At 36.5% G+C, this 17,185-nt stretch overlaps 1 long non-coding RNA gene across 5 annotated transcripts in view; it reads left to right on the top strand.

The window, feature by feature from the left end:
* Positions 1-6,664: 6,664 nt before the first annotated feature.
* Positions 6,665-17,185, top strand: part of LOC144957285 (uncharacterized) — a 105,655-nt gene continuing 95,134 nt past the window's right edge. The window contains exons 1-4 of one of the 5 annotated variants that reach the window (XR_013642114.1): positions 6,702-6,807; positions 11,074-11,225; positions 12,478-12,615; positions 14,076-14,344. This is a non-coding gene — a long non-coding RNA (uncharacterized LOC144957285). Of the gene's footprint in view, positions 6,808-11,073; positions 11,226-12,477; positions 12,616-14,075; positions 14,345-17,185 lie in introns of all 5 variants that reach the window. The other 4 variants (XR_013642113.1, XR_013642115.1, XR_013642117.1 and 1 more) reach the window with 4 other exon arrangements.

The raw sequence follows: 17,185 nt of genomic DNA, 5'->3' as shown, positions 1-17,185 counted from the left end.
ACGAGGGGTCTCAATCCAAAAGCAATGTTTAAGGACACTCGGCCTTCCACATATTAAGATCTCAGCTTAACTTGATTCGGTACATCAAAGACTTGATCTCTTTCAAACAGCTCGAACTTTGTTGTATTATGGGGGAGTGTGTGTGTGTGTGTGTGTGTGTGTGTGTGTGTGTGTGTGGAGGGGGGGGGGTCTAATTATGAAGGAAATCCTTCAAAGATTGATTTTAAAATGTTGATGGAAAACGATATTTTATTATATTAAAAATTATATTATTGAAGTAACTTCTGAAATTAGACTATAAAGGCACGAAAAACACGATCGAAAAAGGTGTTGGTAGTCATAAAATTGTGAGAAACTGAAAGTTATTTTGCTATTAATTTTCTCAATGTATCCTTTTTCTAGGGGTATGGGATACTGTGTCAAACATTTCTCAGAATCTATTCAATGAAATTGTCTGAAACTTTCCACAGTTATCACAGAGATAATGTATTATGTTGCCATAGAGAGTTTTGTTTTTGGTAAGGTATGTGCATTTTTAATAATAATCCAAATTATACATTTTTCATATCAATATGATTCACAACTTTTTAATGTTACTATAAAAATCCCATAGGCTATAGCTGTAAAATCTCTTCATGGTGACACAAAATGCTACAATGTTGATAAGAGGGAAGAATATGAAGATTATTCCTTCATTAGTTTTGTGGAAAGTTTGCCACAAGATTGTTATATTTTTTTTTATTTCAGACCCCCAAATCAGGTATCAACCCAGATAATGTATACTTTCCACCAAAAATGTTTTTGTTTTTTTAACCTATAATGACGATTCGGAATGATTGAAACCGCCCAATATAGGTATTTAATCTTGTTTTTTTTTTTGTTTTTTGCTGTTTTTTTTTTTTAATATAGAAAAGAACCAACAAGCCCGTTAAGAATTGTAAATAACTAAGGGGAATAATAAATTTGGGAATCATCTGCATAAAACGGATAACTCAGATTGAATCCAGATATCACATTAGAAAGGAGCTGCATATATAAAGTAAAAAAGGCAGGGCCAAGAACAGAGCCTTTTGGCACTCCAACGTTTTGTAAAACTTGCTCTGACTGAACACCATTTACCCCGACTGTCTGCCATCGATCCTGCAAATATGAAGTAAACCATTTAAGGGAAATTCCTTTTACGCCGAACGTATTTTCTAGTCTTTTTAACAAACTGCCATGGTCAATGGTGTCAAAGGCAGCTGAAAGATCTAAAGGGCATAACACATTGATATTGTTAGCATCGGCATTACATAAGAAGTCATTAGAAATTTTAAGAAACGCCGTTTCAATACTGTGTTGTTGACTGGAAAGGTTGTTCCAAACTGTTATTCTTAAGGTGAGATGATAATTGTATCAAACTACCTTCTCGAAAAGTTTTGACAAGAAAGGTAAATTTGATTCAGGACGATGATAATTGTTTAATGCATTGTGGTCCAGTGATGGTTTCTTCAGAAATGGTTTGACGAGAGTACTTTTAAAACACGAAGGAACTACACCAGTCAGTAGGGATGTATTGATGCAATAGATGGCAATAGTGTATCGATGGAGCTGGCCAAAAGCTGTGCTGGGAAGGAATCAAGGCCGCATGAGGGTTTTTGTGATCAACCCTTTTATGAAACTGAATGAAACTGGGTTAAATTTGTCTAAAGGAGTACCACAGAATTTATCTGTATCTAAAGATGTTTCATGCTGATCTAGTTCTGATCGAATGTTATGGATTTTGTCTTGAAAAAAGTTGACAAAATAATTTGTTTGGCAAGTCGCTTTCGTTGTTGTAGATGGTAATGAAGTACATCTTCCACGTCCAAGTAGATCATTGGAGATGCCAAATAATCATTTGCAAGATGTGGTTGGAAGTTTCGAATTTTGAAAGAAAATACGAGGTCTTTGCCTTTTTTATCTCTTCTTCTGAATCTTCCGTTAATGTCCACCTTCACTCATGAAGATTTTGACATGAACAATAACATTAAGGTGGAAATTCAGCAGTGATCTAGAAGCTCTGTACATAGATCTAAAGTGGGTGCAGATGGAACTTCCTGCGGTAAATTGTTCCAATTTGTGATGGTTCTAGGGTAAAATTAGAATTTTCTGAGGTCTTTGGTGGATGTCAGGGGGATGAAATTGTCCATTTGGGAAGTCCTGGATGTTCGTGTCGATGTTTGGAGATCAGGATTTGAAAACGCCACCAGGTTGTTCTTTATCTTATACATCATGGTCAGGTGTGCTATTTTCCTCCTAATTGGAGTGACTTCCATTCAAGTTGATCAATCATACTGCTCACATGTGATGTTTTCTCATAGTTTCCCGTAACAAACCGAGAAGCTTTTCTATGTATTGCCTCCAGTTTATCAACAAGGTGTTTTTTGTGTTGGTCCCAAACAATGCATGAGTATTCAATTTGTGGCCGAACTAATGACTTGTAAGCTAATGATTTTAGGTTTGTTGATTTAATATTTAAATTTCTTTGGAGGAAACTCAGGGTCCTATATGCTTTTTTTTTTTTTTGGTGATGTTGTCGATGTGCTCGTCCCATTTTAAGTCTGATTTTATTATTGTTATTCCTAACTATTTGGCTGATGTGGTTGTGTAGCTTATAATTGCATATGATTGGACATTTCTTTCTGGAGGTGGAATTGACATTGTATTTCCCATGCGGTGCCTCTGTTCCCAAGCTTCTCACGGTCGTGTTGCAGATGCGCTCCATCTTCTTGTGATTTTAAAAAATCAAGATTGCAATAGTGCCATCTGCAAAAAGGCGAAGTTTAGATTCAAGAGCATCTGCCAGTTTGTTAATATATTTATATATATATATATAATATATATATATATATATATATATATATATATATATATATATAAAAGAAAGAAAGCGGGACCAATGATGAGCCTTGAGGAACACCAAATTCAACTGGGATAAAATTGGATGATTCAGCGTCAATAATCACTGATTGGGTACGGTTTTTCAGGAAGTTGTCAATCTATCTGTTGATTTTTCCAAGTATCCCATATTGTCGAAGCATATAGCATAATATGTTGCGATCAACTTTGTCAAAGACCTGGAGAAGTCCTTTATAAGTACATCAGAGAGAGACATTTTATTGTTGTCTTCCAGGCGCGAAATGTGTTCTTGTGTAATTCCCGATGGATGGAAAGACCTGATGCTTTCAGTAGTCCATCTGCTCTCCGACACTTCGGTTTAGCTTCTTTAACGTCCAACAGTACCTATGTCACGGATCATACTTCTCGTTGGTGACATTCCTTGTTTGGAATGGTGCATGTTTGTCAAGCGTTTCGATGAGACAACTATTCCACTGGTCTGGATAAATCATTGAATTTTGATGAGTGAGTATTGTTTCTAAATCGCCTCTGAAATTGTCCAAATGAATACCTTTGATGTTTCTGGGTGATGTGGTGATGATTTCTTGGCATGGTTTTGAAACGTCGAGATTGAAAGAAATTAGGGAGTGGTCCGAAAAAGGGAGGTAATTTACGATGGCGTTGATTTTTTGGGACTCTGAATTTTCCACAATTACCCAGCAGGGTGGGTTGGCGCTGTTACGATCTGGCACATGTTGTTCTCCGATAGTGACTCACACAATCTAGCGGTGTCTGTGATGATGTCGAAATGAAAACTCGCCGAGTATGATTGAATGGCCAGGATGCGCGTGTTGCAATGTTAACATCTATTTGATGTATTTCCTAACATCGGGTAATTTCATTTTGTTTTCCTTGTTTGCTGGCGGTCGGTAGATGCAGTTGATGTTGTATCTTGCATTATGGAGGGATAGTCTTAGATCAATGGCCTCCATTATTTTGCAGTGCATTTCGAGGATTTCCACATGTTTAGATATAATCTTGTTTTATAAAATACGCTAATGCCACGCCGATCTTTCCTTGGAAATGATCTAAATTGGTACCCAGGGAGTGTCATTGCCTTTGCAAATGGGTTGTCTATAAATAGTAATGTCAAAGTTCTTCTCAGTTAAGAAATCATTTGGTTTTTCCGTTTTAGTAGGATAGGTCTGTGCATTCAAAATTCCAATTACGATGTTATTGTTATCGACCGTGTTATTATTATTATTATTTTTATTATTATTATTTTTTTTTTGCGGTCAATACTGGTACAATGTTGGTGGTGGACGGGGGTATGGGTGGAAAGGGGGGGGGGGGGGGGGGATGGACAACGAGTAATCATATATGGAATGTTATGTTCTTTCAGTCTGCTCACCCCCTACGAGGCCTGATCTTAATAATATTGTGATAAAAGTGTTCAACAATGTGTTGGTAAAATATCGTTTGAAAACCAAGGTGAATAGTATTTGCAAAATAAATGTTTGTAAAAAATGGCTGTATATTAAAAAAAATACCTTTGATAATTAATGATTTCCGTTATGTCTATATACCGAGTTGTTAAAAATGTCCTTTGTTGAAATTATGTTTTGAAAATCATATGCATATACACACTGAAAATTCACAAATACGTCTGGATACAAATGTCCAGAGTGAAATTATGAATTTCACAATAACACCAGAAAATAGCAGAGCGCAGGACGAGACGTCTGCCGGTCAGGGAGTGTGTACAATATAATTTTAATATAATAATATATTACGTGGACGTACAGGAGAATACTGAAAATACCTTGGACAGCAAGAAAAACAAACATCGAAGTCCTCGACCTAATGGGCCAAAAACAAAAAGAACTTCTTTTGACTGTGAAGCACAAAAAGCTGTCATATTTTGGACATATGCGAAGACATGATAGTCTCGAAAAAAGGATAATGGAGGGAAGAATTGAAGGAAAGAGAGGCAGAGGAAGACAAAGGAAATCCTGGACAGATGGCATCAAGGAAGCTACAGGACGGCGCATGGCAGACTGTAACGAGGCTGCAATGGACCGTGAAGGATGGAAAGCCATGACATCCGACCTCTGGAAAGAGACGGAACCCGGGTGAGGTGAGGTGAGATATAATAATATCAAACGCCTTCTGAACATCTATATTCTGTGTCAAAATTATTTTTTTTAAAATTGATTTATATAGCGCAATATCCACTAAATGTGCTCAAAGCGCTTTACAAGGGTCCCTGGTAAACAGCAACATTTAACATGTAGGACGGGACATGCCGCCTGTTAGGCGATATTACAATTTTTCGGACAAAGACAACGCCGTTAACGGCCAGGTACTCATGTTACACCTTTCACTGGTGTGGAGAATGTGAGTAAAGAGCCTTTTCCAAGGACTCAACTATGCTCCGAGCGCGATGCTCGAACACAGGACCTTCCGATACGAAAGCGAGTGTCATACCACAAGACCACATCACGCACATGTTACTGTATGACGATCTTAAGTCTAAATGGGAATATAGCTTGAGACGACCATTTGTTTATTTTCAAACGTGTTGCTAGGCTAGCTTGGGTTGACAACCCCTCTCGGTCGTCCAATGAATACTACTCACCATGGTTATATAAACCCAAGACAGGCGCAAATCGTCACTTGCTATTCTTGATCGCACAATGCAGGGTTACAAACATATACACATCCTCTCCACCCCCCCTCTCTCTCTCTCTCTCTCTCTCTCTCTCTCGCCCTCTCTCATTCTTTCTCTCTCTTCCACCCTCTCTCTCTCTCTCTCTCTCTCTCTCTCTCTCATTCTTTCTCTCTCTCTTCCACCCCCCCCCTCTCTCTCTCTCTCCTTATCTCGCGCCTCTTCTTGCATCCACACTCGACGCCCTTTCCTCACATTAACTTTATTTCCACATTTGACAAAATGTGATATTTTGTAAATTTACATATTTGTGTTTGTGTTTACTGTCTCCTGACGAAGGCCAAGGGCCGAAACGTTGTTTGTTTTGTGTTGTTCCCTTATATATGAGTCACATCTACTCACTTTATTTTTTTTCTCTCCATTTTATTGGCTCATTTAGGCACCTCTAACTAGGGTTGTAAAACTTTCGGGGCCTGAAAATAGCAAGGCTAAGTGCAGGATACTGTTTGTTAAGGCCGTAAACGGGTGACCCCCAAAAAAAGAAAAAATAGATAGTTAAAATAATAGAACAGAAAAGGCCGATTTGTTCATTTGTATCGGTGTCAGCGTGTACAGACAAGTGTGTATGATCTTCTTGATCTGTGTCCAAATAAAGTATAACACGGAGAAGGCCAAAACTATGTTTATGTTATAAAATATCCAATGCTTGTCGATTGTATTGCCTTGTTCAGAAACAAATTATAAATAGACGTAGATATGTATAAAAGAGTGTGATAATACTTGGGCGCCTTAAAACGCGTTCGGTCAAATCTTTATCCAGACACGCGTCATTAAGTGTGATATGAAAGAACTCGCCTGGAGGAAGATGATGCATAATTTAACTGAGGTGCATGGAGATGAGGCATTCATTATGGCAACCCTGCAGAATGCAGGATCAGTTCAAGAAGAAGAAAGAAGTCCAATTAAGTCCAAAAGCAATTTTACCCAACGACACGACATGCGATTTTAACATTTTATCGTAGTTAAACGCTTGGCTTTACTCACTTATTAACCTTTAACCTCGCGTGACCTTTGACCCCTTCAACAACACTTATTCGGAATTGAACGGCTGAAACTACTATCATAATCAATAGTTTCGTTTAGTTGAGAAAAGAAAACAATCCTCACAGACAAGAAATTACTCACAGACATGAAATTACAAATAAAAGGAAAAAAAAAGGAGGTAATTGGCCAAGGTATATCCAATGTGTACGAAGATTTGATCTGTCTTGTAATTCAAGGTAATTGTCAATTTCACATTCATTAAGAATGGTTTAATCATTGGTAAGCACGCCAGCGTTTTGTCTTTCAATATATTTATTCACCCTTCGAACTTGCTCCTCTGCCTCTGCTTTTCTTTTACTTTTGGCCACTCACTTTGTAGTCTGCTGTTTTGATCCAACTCGAATCGCATTCTAATAATAAGTTTCTACACACTACTCACTAGTTCTGGAATATTGGAATCCTATTAATTTCCAATAAGCCTTATAAAATAAATGAATACTTTAATTATATTTGGAGATTGTCTTATTTTCATTTTCAACTGTGAGTGACTCAGATTCAAGAGTATTCGTGGATCTCTCACACTGTGAGCACTGTGAGTCACAGTCACAGACTTTAGTAAGTAGGATTGCAGTATCAATCATTCATTGGAATGACTTCGTTAAGTAATACTTCTTCTCAGTTGATATGTTTTCGTATGATATATATGATGGCGAAATAAATAATAATCAGCAATTCACGTCTGCATCAGATTGTAATTGTAAGAATGTGTTTTCCTTCATAATCAGAAACCGAATTTAGAATTAAAATGTAGAAAAGTCTGTAAATAACCTTGTAATTTGTCTAGAGTGGATTTTCATGATGGAGATCTTTGGGTTAAAGAGTCCTCATATAAAAAATCTGTCTGCATGAATTTGAAATGGGGTTAATGGTCTATAACGTGAACTTTTATCTAAACTTGAGCCTCTATATAGTGCAATATTCAATAAATGTGCTCAAAGGGCTTTTCAATGGTCCTTAGTCAACAGTAACACTTAATATGTAGGACGAGACATGTTAGGCAATATTTATTACAATTTTTCCAACTGAGACAACACTGTTTAATCTACCAGGTGTACATTTTACACCTGAGTACGGTGAGAGAAATAGAGTTAAGACCATTTTCCAAGGACTCAACTATGCACCAGTCAGAGCAGAATCCACACCCAGGATCTTCCAATCCAAAGGCGAGTGTCATACAACTAGACCGCATAGCTGCACATCTGGATTGTTATTTACATTTTCTCTCTTATTAACACATCTTGTGCGAACTAGAATATTGTTCAACTTTCTGAGGTAGGATAAGATTTTACTGTTGTACCTGAATCCAGATCTCATTTTATTTTGTCTTAAAGATCAGCAACAGATAAAGTCTGATTGACATTGCTGTTGTAGGGAACATATTTATTTTGTGTTCTGTTTTTTTTTGTTGTTGTTGTCTGTACGGCACTGTGAGTTCATTCTTTGCAGTGTGTTATTTCTTCTTGTGTGTGTTTGTGCCGTCATGTCAGCTATAGAAACCTCTGTCAATTATCATACTGTCTGTTTCTGCACAGACTACTCTAGAAAATAAATATGTTGTGTTAACTTCGTTTGGTTTAAGTTTAATCTTAACACGATGATTCATGTTATTGTCAGTAGATTCAGCGGCATAGCCTGGTCATTTAGGAGCATGGGGCTGAATTTGAGATGGGTTGTCGCACATATATATATATATATATATATATATATATATATATATATATATATATATATATATATATAAGAGAGAGAGAGAGAGAGAGAGAGAGAGAGAGAGAGAGAGAGAGAATTTGATGCACTCAATTATTTTACCAAAATTTGTATGTTCTTTGTAACTTGTTCATCATGCCTGGCTAAGGATAAGCGATAGCCACTGTCAATCTGTGCACCTATGTGAAGAGTACCAACGGTTTTCAATCTAGTGGTGATATTTAAATGTAAGTTAGACTTCTGATGGTTCAATGCTCTCTGTGTTAAATTTTTCAAACAGGTAAATCCACTTCTTGTCCAAGACAATTCTGTATTGCTGTTATCGCCAAACAAAATACAATTAAAAGAAAATAAACTCTTATTTTCTATTCTCACCGATAGCCAAGGAAAAAGACTAAACCAATCTTTATCAAATTAAATGACCAATTCTGTTTCCCGTCTTTAATAGTGAGTACAAAATCGTTTGGTTGATGGGGACCGAGACTTTTAATCAAAAGTTTATTCTCCCTATTCAAAGAACTGGTATTGATAGTGAACAGGTAATCAACGTGATTCATCACACTTAATAGCAATTAATTAAAATTTAAAAAACAAACACTGCACACATCAGATTAACACACTCAAGTTAAAAGGGGCAATGGGGAATTCAATATCACATGCCTGACACGCCTCGAAAGGGGATGGGTAACAGGTACAACACGATTGCCATCAATGGAACAATTAGGTCATTGTGTGTGGCTGCGAGTAAGAAAGCCACAATGACTCAGTTCAACGTCAAGATGCCTCTTGATGCCCACAGTCATAGCACACGGCAAGCGTGAAATGCATCGCCTGGTTGTAACCGTGGGAATATGGCTGGAAGCTTTCTCAACCTTTAAAGCCACACGCTGTACTGATTGGTCAGTGGCACGAGTATGACTCGAGCTGTAGTAAATTCAAAGCTGTGTGATTGGTTCAAGTTTTGAGGCTCTGTAAGGGTTTTTTAAACACCAGGTCAACAATGAATTTCATTGTTTGTGAAACAGAAAATTAAAAGTGTGACTTTTTATTGTTAAATTCTTGCATACTTTCAAGACAATGACGACCTGTGGCTTAGCCTTAATAGCCTTTAAGGCCCTACGCCACTGAGTAGATTTAGTCTATTGTTATGCCCATAATGTGTGTAATATGGAAATGCCCATCTAGAAGAGCTGCGATTTCCAGTGAGATTATCGTTGCCAGCTACATGGATGAATACTTTAGTAAGTTGCCAACACCTATTCGGTATTCATGAATACTTCTGAACAAAAAAGGAAATGAGGTAAAAAAAAAAAATATGAAAAGTTGAGTATAGATTTGAATATGAATAGCACATAAGCCTTTAACTAAGGTTGCCAATTTTCGTTATATTACGGAATTTGGTATGTTATAAACCCTCAGTATTTTTCAACTCAGTTGCTTAATGGAAAAAAAGTAAGTACATTTTGCCTTTTTACTGGAGCTCAGGGTTCAGATCGGGGTCGGTCAAGGTGTTTGTGTAAAAGTTCACTAAATTTTTGCCTCCTGAAATGGCAACCCTGTTTAACTTTAAAGGGATCAATAAATATTGTTGATGGATATCATTGGCTGCTTTCACCAAGAAAGTTATTGTTGGAGATAGGCTTCATTATTGAAGTTCATGGTTGTTTTCCCTCAATGGAAATGCGAAGACATAATGTCGGGATAGAGTAAGTAAAAGCCAACAGCCTGTGATACGATTTGATCCTTCAACTTCAACACAAGAAAATTGATTTTTAAAATAAAAACAATGTGATTCTTTGGGCATAAAGAATGAAGAGAGAACAGCTGTACAATGGCAGGTTTATCTCATCTTTGTTTTGCTGTGAGAGAATGGAAAATTGGGTCTAAGCTGTAGACTAAATGCTTTTCTTTCAGTTTTAGTTAGAAATTCTTTGATTCCAAGTGTATCAATAATTGAAATAACCCTAATATTTCAAAAATCTAAAACTCAAAGCTTCACATTTGATGTCTCAGGTTTAAGGGTTGTTCTAATTCAAGGATTCATTTTATTTTAAAACATTTCTGGTCAAAATGAAAATAGATGTTTTATCAAGGCCCCATCATGGACTGAAAACTATCCCAATTGGATAACCTTATTCCAAACTAAAAGAAAAAAAAAGAATTACACCGAAATCAGGTACCGCATTCACGAGTATTAACTTGTTGGGATGAGCTAATGCTCATCCCAACTTGTTTTCCCTTTGTATCATTTGAATATGCAGAGATCCCATTTTTCAGAAATATAGAGGGGTTCTGTTATCCTAGTGAAAGCTCGCAAAATCCACAGCTTCTCCATCTTCCATCCCTTAAGCTTGTTGACCGTTGACCTGCCATTAGCGGTAAGAAATTGAATTTTATCTCTCAATTGATGAATATTTTAGAGTAACTGAAATAACCAGTAATCAAATAGAAGCTAAAATTATGGTGATATGAAATTAAGAGCATCAGTGCCGGCTGATTGATTTGAAATTCTATGCATCACACACTATTTCCCTCTTTTTCAAAATGAAATAGATATGAGACCAAAATGAAGGCCTCCAACTTTTCCACAGAACAATACATTCCAAGAAAACAGCCATAACTCTACCACAATGTTTTACAAAACAACACTGTACATTCACATGAGATTATCTATGCAGTAAGTTCACAATTCCAAGACACAGAACCGACACATATAAAAACAATTGTTTCCCCAGAACCATCAAGGAATGGAACACTCTCCCACCAGAAATCCCAGGATATTGCCAACAACAACAAATTTGATCAACTATTGAACATTTATTTTTCAACTCAATGACACAATGATGGAGAAAGTCACCTCATAATTGTATAAAATCTGCAGTGATGGGTAATTCACCTTTTGCATTAGAACATAGTAGTGTGGACCCGGGATGGCTGAAGCCATTAGAACTCGAAACCGCAGAGCATCTAGTTGAACGGTGTGTTGTGATGAAGCTTCCGGGCGGGTGCGATGGTGCATGAGTGCGGTGAAGAATTTGTTGATTGGGTCGATCATCCTAACATGTGAGCACCATTAGACGCTGCTGCCTTTTGGATATAAAAATGTTGGACTTGAAGGCTTAGCTAGGCATGTCAATCTGTGATCATCACACTTACAGTTGGGATTATCTTCTGCGTCTTATAGAATTGAAGTTGAAGGTTGCAGTAGATGAGATATCAAGACTGTGGATACTTCTTCTTCTTCGCATTTGTGTCCGCAGACTGTGGATCCAGAGTCACCGCTATTGACGGTGTCTTGGGATATTGTTACCATTTCTGCGAAGGGATCCAGTCAAATGAGCTTAAATTTTACTATGTTCATTTACGGGTCAGCCTGGCTCAGGGGTAGGATCTTTGCGTGGTACCCAAAAAGTACTGAGTTCGAATACCCATTACGCTGTGTGGTCTTGACTATGTCACCTCGCCCTAGTTCAGTTTGCGGCAATGCACTGCGGCTGATGCCTGGGTTATTCCAGTCTTACCTTGGAATAGACCCTAAAGACAAATTTCTCCTTTGGGGTGAAAAAAGGATATTTTAGTTTTATTTTATTTTCATATTTTTAAGATGAGATCATCACATTACCTAAATCACATTAATGCTCTACACAAAACGTATTGTGTTTACATTTTAAGTGAATGTATTGGAATTAGTGGTCTCACGATTGAAATAATCATGAAATCTCTAGTAGGTGGTGAATGCCTTCATTGTTTTTATGTATTGAAAATGTGTAATAATAATATTATACTAATGGTTGAACGGTTTAGTACAGATATGATATAGGGAGGGTAAAGAAGGAAAGCTGCTAGATATGGCATCAAGTAAGTCAAGACAGATTATATCTTCAGCTAAGCCAATTTGATGCAAAAGATTTGCATCAATTTGTTTTAAAATCCATATTCTGGCGGACTGAAATTATATAAAAAAGCAGGCAAACAAGTAAAACAAACAAACAAAATAACAAAAAAAAAAAAGAAAACCAAGAAAACGCACAAAAAATTTAAATGTTGATATTTTTTCACGGCAGAATTTAAAACAAACCCTTTTATTTATTTTGTAATGTGTACAATTTTTCTATTTTTAATTTTTAATCTTGTCACAGGTGTTGGATGTATAATCTTTTGAAATCAGTGGAAGGACAACATAATTTGCCGCATCCATCATTTTCGTGACAGTGTGATTGGATGTAATTTGAGTTTCTTTTAAGATCTAGAAGGCTAATTATTTGATACAAGCCCAGGTAAGTAACTTTGTTTTTTCTGTGAATTATTTCATTGTTTAATTTCTGTAGTGACCCCCCTCCCCATCCCCCCACTATATATATAACATATATATATGATTATGGATGTTGGTGGGTTCTTGTAAGTACAAGAGTGCTGGATAATGTTGGTTAGAGCATATAAAAATAAATAAGGTCACTCACATTCTTTTGGCCGATACAATTGTTTCGATGTCTTCCATCTCGTTAGTCGATAACTAACCATCTGACAGATAATTGTTGACGGACAAGATGGAAGGCATGGAAACAATTGTATCAGCAAAAAAAATGTGACTGACCTTTTTTATTTATATATAGATGTTTGTCTCATTGGAAAAATGGAACTAAAAACTGCAGATCTGTTTTTTTCCCCTCAAAATTGAAATGGCAAGAAATGGAACTATCAAGGGTTCTTTCAATTTTTACATCAAAATGATTGACCATTTTACAATTTTATGTAGAATTTTTTCTCTTCAATCTCAAAAAACAGTGACACATTTTGAAACATTTCTGATAGGGGTTGATGTAAAAATGAAACATTGTGACCCAGTCCGGTACAGTTGAATCCCGTTTAAGTCAGCACTGCCTGACCAGAAAGATTCTTGAGTTTTTTTTTTCATATTTAGTGCACTATCCACCTAACTTGAGCTTTTTTTTTCTAACTTGGGCTTCTATATAGCTCAATATCCACTAAACGTGCTCAAAGTGCTTTACAAGGGGTCCCTGGCCAACAGCAACACTTAACATGTAGGACGAGACATGACGTCTGTTAGACGATATTACAATTTTTTCGGACGGAGACAAGGCTGTGAAAGACCAGGTACTCATTTTACACCTGAGTACGGTGAGAGAATGTGAGTAAAGAGCCTTTTCCAATGACTCACTCTGCGCCGAGCGAGGCTCGAACTCAGGACCTTCCGATCCGAAAGTGGGTGTCATACCACAAGACCACATAGCCACACAAACACGTAACGTACTCAAAGCGCTTTACAAAGGGTCTCCCCTATTTCACGGATTGGCTTCTTACAGGGCATCAATAATCAAGACATGATTGTACCCTGCGATTTTGCTTCCCTGCCAATGGGTAGTGATATTGAATCTCTATCTACCACTTTACCCACTCCTGCTGTAATCTTTGCAAGAATGAAATAGTGTTGAATGCGCCTTCACTGCAGCAAAGCATAATTTTTTGTACTCCCTGTCTGCAGTACCAGCTGCGCATGAAGTTTTTTTTAGCGTCCTATCCAAAGGATAGCAGGCAATTGCTGTTTTGCGCTATAGAAACGGGAATAAACTCTGGCTCTATGGGCTCAATGGCTCTGAATGACTTTACTTTTAATCTACAATTGATCTTCTTTTAATTCATAATAAACAGTATAATATGTGATTATTATGTGAGATGAAAATGGTAAATCTTGCATTTTTCTACACAACGTATTTAGATTCTTTGGGAACATTGGATCGTCTTTTATTCACTTCTGACAAGTGGCAACTCGGAAGTTGTTTATAAAGGAAAAACTCCCCTGCCTCCAAATATATAACACTTCAATGGCGAGATTGTTTACGATACACGATATTGATATTTCGTAGGAGAATCAGGAAAAATTCTTAAGTTCTTAAGGGAGCAAGTTGTTGTTGGAGTAAAAGGAGTACACAACGACGTTCAGGAGCATTCGTTGGGATTTCCATTCACTCTACGTTGATGGCAGAGGTAAATCCGCCACTATTTTGTAGTCTCAGTTTTCTGGTGTGCTTATTCTACTCCCTGCTTGGTGATTGCATGCCTTTGTTTTGGTTCACTGTTTTTCTTATTTTCCCTTGAATAATTATTTAAGCCGCCAATATCAAGTTGAGTTTAAACAGTTGCTGAAAATTGAAATAGATGAGAGCCTGGTTGAAATTATCAAATTCATTATTTTATTTTTTTGTCAGTTTATGAACAGTTTTAGAATTCGAAGGAGGTCCCAATAGTTTGTTGGTATTACACTCACTTCGTATGCAAAGTGACCCACGTCGAACCTGAGAGATGTTGAGGTTTTTTATTCTGACACCCCTGTCTACTCAGCAATGATTGGATAGCTAGGTCTGTTCGATCTGGTGGAAAGTACTTTGTGATAGACTAGCGTTAAGGGGTGACAAGCAATTGCTCTTGTCAATGTCATGCTATAGAAACTGGGAGAAACTCCGGCTCCACGGGCCTAATGGCTCTGAAGAACTACTTAAGAATGTGTGGTCACATCATGCACCCGCCCCCCCCCCCCCCCCCCCCCACACACACACACCTAAATAAAAAGAAAAGAATTTTTTAAAAGTTTAAAATCTTATTGATTTCAAAGCGCTATGACAATTTACACTTCAAACTGCAATTTTAACATCTTGCTCACCAATACCAGTCAGATAGAGTGAATCGCAATTTTAGTTGTAGCTTCACATCGGTTAGTTTATACAATTTGGCCATATTATTGTATTTTGCAAACTCCCAAGCCTTAGAATTGTATTTAAAAATTATTTTTTTTCGTTAAATATTTTTTTCTATCCTATTTTGTTTTCTATCTATATATCTAGATTCTTTTTTAAAATGTGTACTGTTTCAAATTTTAAGTTCTATTTCTTTTTTGTTTGTTTGTTTGTTTGCCTTTTTTTTTTTTTTTGTTGCTTGGTCTTTTACCTTGGATCTGCCTACTTGAAATTGGGAAAATTCGCAATTTTCAGGGCTGATAACACTGTAGACATTATGATTCTTCTTCAAGTACCAAGTCTGTGCCAGACATCGGTGATCATGGTACGCCATTCAGCTCTCTGATCAGATAACCTCAGAAAACTAATATTACTCTTCTCTTTTCTTTTCACCCAGCTGTTCAGACTATTCAAATATGTTTTTCTTGATCTACCTTTACTCTTTTTACCTTCTATCTTTCATGTGAGAGCAAGATGTTCAATACATTTATGTCGATTTATGTGCCCTAAAAATTGCATTTGCCTTTTTCTTATTGTACGAATTAATAACCTTTTAGTTTTATTATGATTAGCTTTTAAAAAAATGCTATTTTTTTCATCGATTGTTGCTTGAAACTCCATTCATTATAATAGACTAGCTCTGGCACCATACCATTGTTCAGAAGATGTTTAATTGAATGAAAAATCTTCATAATATAGTCCTCTGGTTAGAATGAAATAATTTTTTTTAAATAATCGTAATATTACTGAATATTCGTGGTCGTTGGCAGGTCTGCTTTCCAGATCGAAAGCCTGCAGTTACTTTTTGATGCAAGGAAGCACCCTCCTGGATGGGGTTCCTGACCTCCCATAGTGGGCAGGGAGCCCTACTTACATCATCTTCTATCCCCCTATATCTGTTTTACAACATGCTTTCTGTCTTTGTCTTGGAATGGAATTACTTGGTTTTATCCTGGTCCTGGCCATATGCCCTGAATGAGAGGGAAACAATCAAATGTACAGTTAGTTTTGGGAAATATTTTTTTTCTTGTAAATCATTTCTCTGTTGTGCACTGTATTATGTATGATTTGTAAAACATCTGAGTGTATTCATCTTAGTGGGGACCTGTGCTTGTGTCTGGATGAGACTTTTAGTGATCGCAAACTAAGTACTTTGATAGTGTGCTCTTGGAATCTACACCTGTTTCCTATTTGAACCAATTCCCCTTTGTCTTACCTTTTCTTGGGTGCTTTAATTGTAATTCTAGAACTTTTGACTATCCCATTTAACCCTTAATCAAACAAACAAAACAAACAACTTTTTGATGCTGTGTTTTTACTTCTGCTAGTCTCAAATATGTCTTTTGACAATTCTCATTCTTGTTTTTTATTTTTGCGTTGTTTTATTTTATTTATTTATCTATCTATCTATCTATATATCTATCTATCTATCTATTAATCTATCTATCTATATATCTATCTATCTATCTATCTATCTATCTATCTATCTATCTATCTATCTATCTATCTATATATATATTCTATTTATTTATTAATAAATTAATTTATTTATCTATTTATAATTTTGGGGTAATTTTTGTCCAGAAAACGTTTAATTATAAAATATCCATCAAGTAAAATGATCACCACATTGTCCTAAAGTCTCACATCTCTACATACCCCCCCCCCCCCCCCACCCCTTTTACCCAAACGCTCCTGCCTGATCCTAAGATCACCGGACCAATAAGCCAATGGAACATTTTCCAAAGTCATAATTTTTTACATTTTTTTTTTCTTTTCAACTCTTGGATATGATTTTATGGGAATTTTCTCTTAGGTTTTATTATATTTCTATCTTTTTAAAAATTTCTTTTGTTTTAATCAGTGTTTAAAATTTTTTTAAATTGTGGATTGCATTCAATCGACGTGCATTTTTATTTGAAGGTCTGATAACCCAAATCGTTATGGGCTCATTGTTGTAATGGAATCTCAAAAAATGACGCAATGCATTGTCCATTACAACAATGTTAAACTAGGCCCATAAGTGGGTTCGGATGTCAGACCTGCATATATGTACACGTCTCATTCAATATAATCATTGTTGGTATATTGTCAG

Source organism: Berghia stephanieae, chromosome 11 (genome assembly GCF_034508935.2).
Source record: "Berghia stephanieae isolate SIO BIC M18660-M18661 chromosome 11, UCSD_Bste_1.3, whole genome shotgun sequence".
NCBI lineage: Eukaryota > Metazoa > Mollusca > Gastropoda > Nudibranchia > Aeolidiidae > Berghia > Berghia stephanieae.
This window is presented reverse-complemented; position numbering and strand designations above follow the sequence as displayed.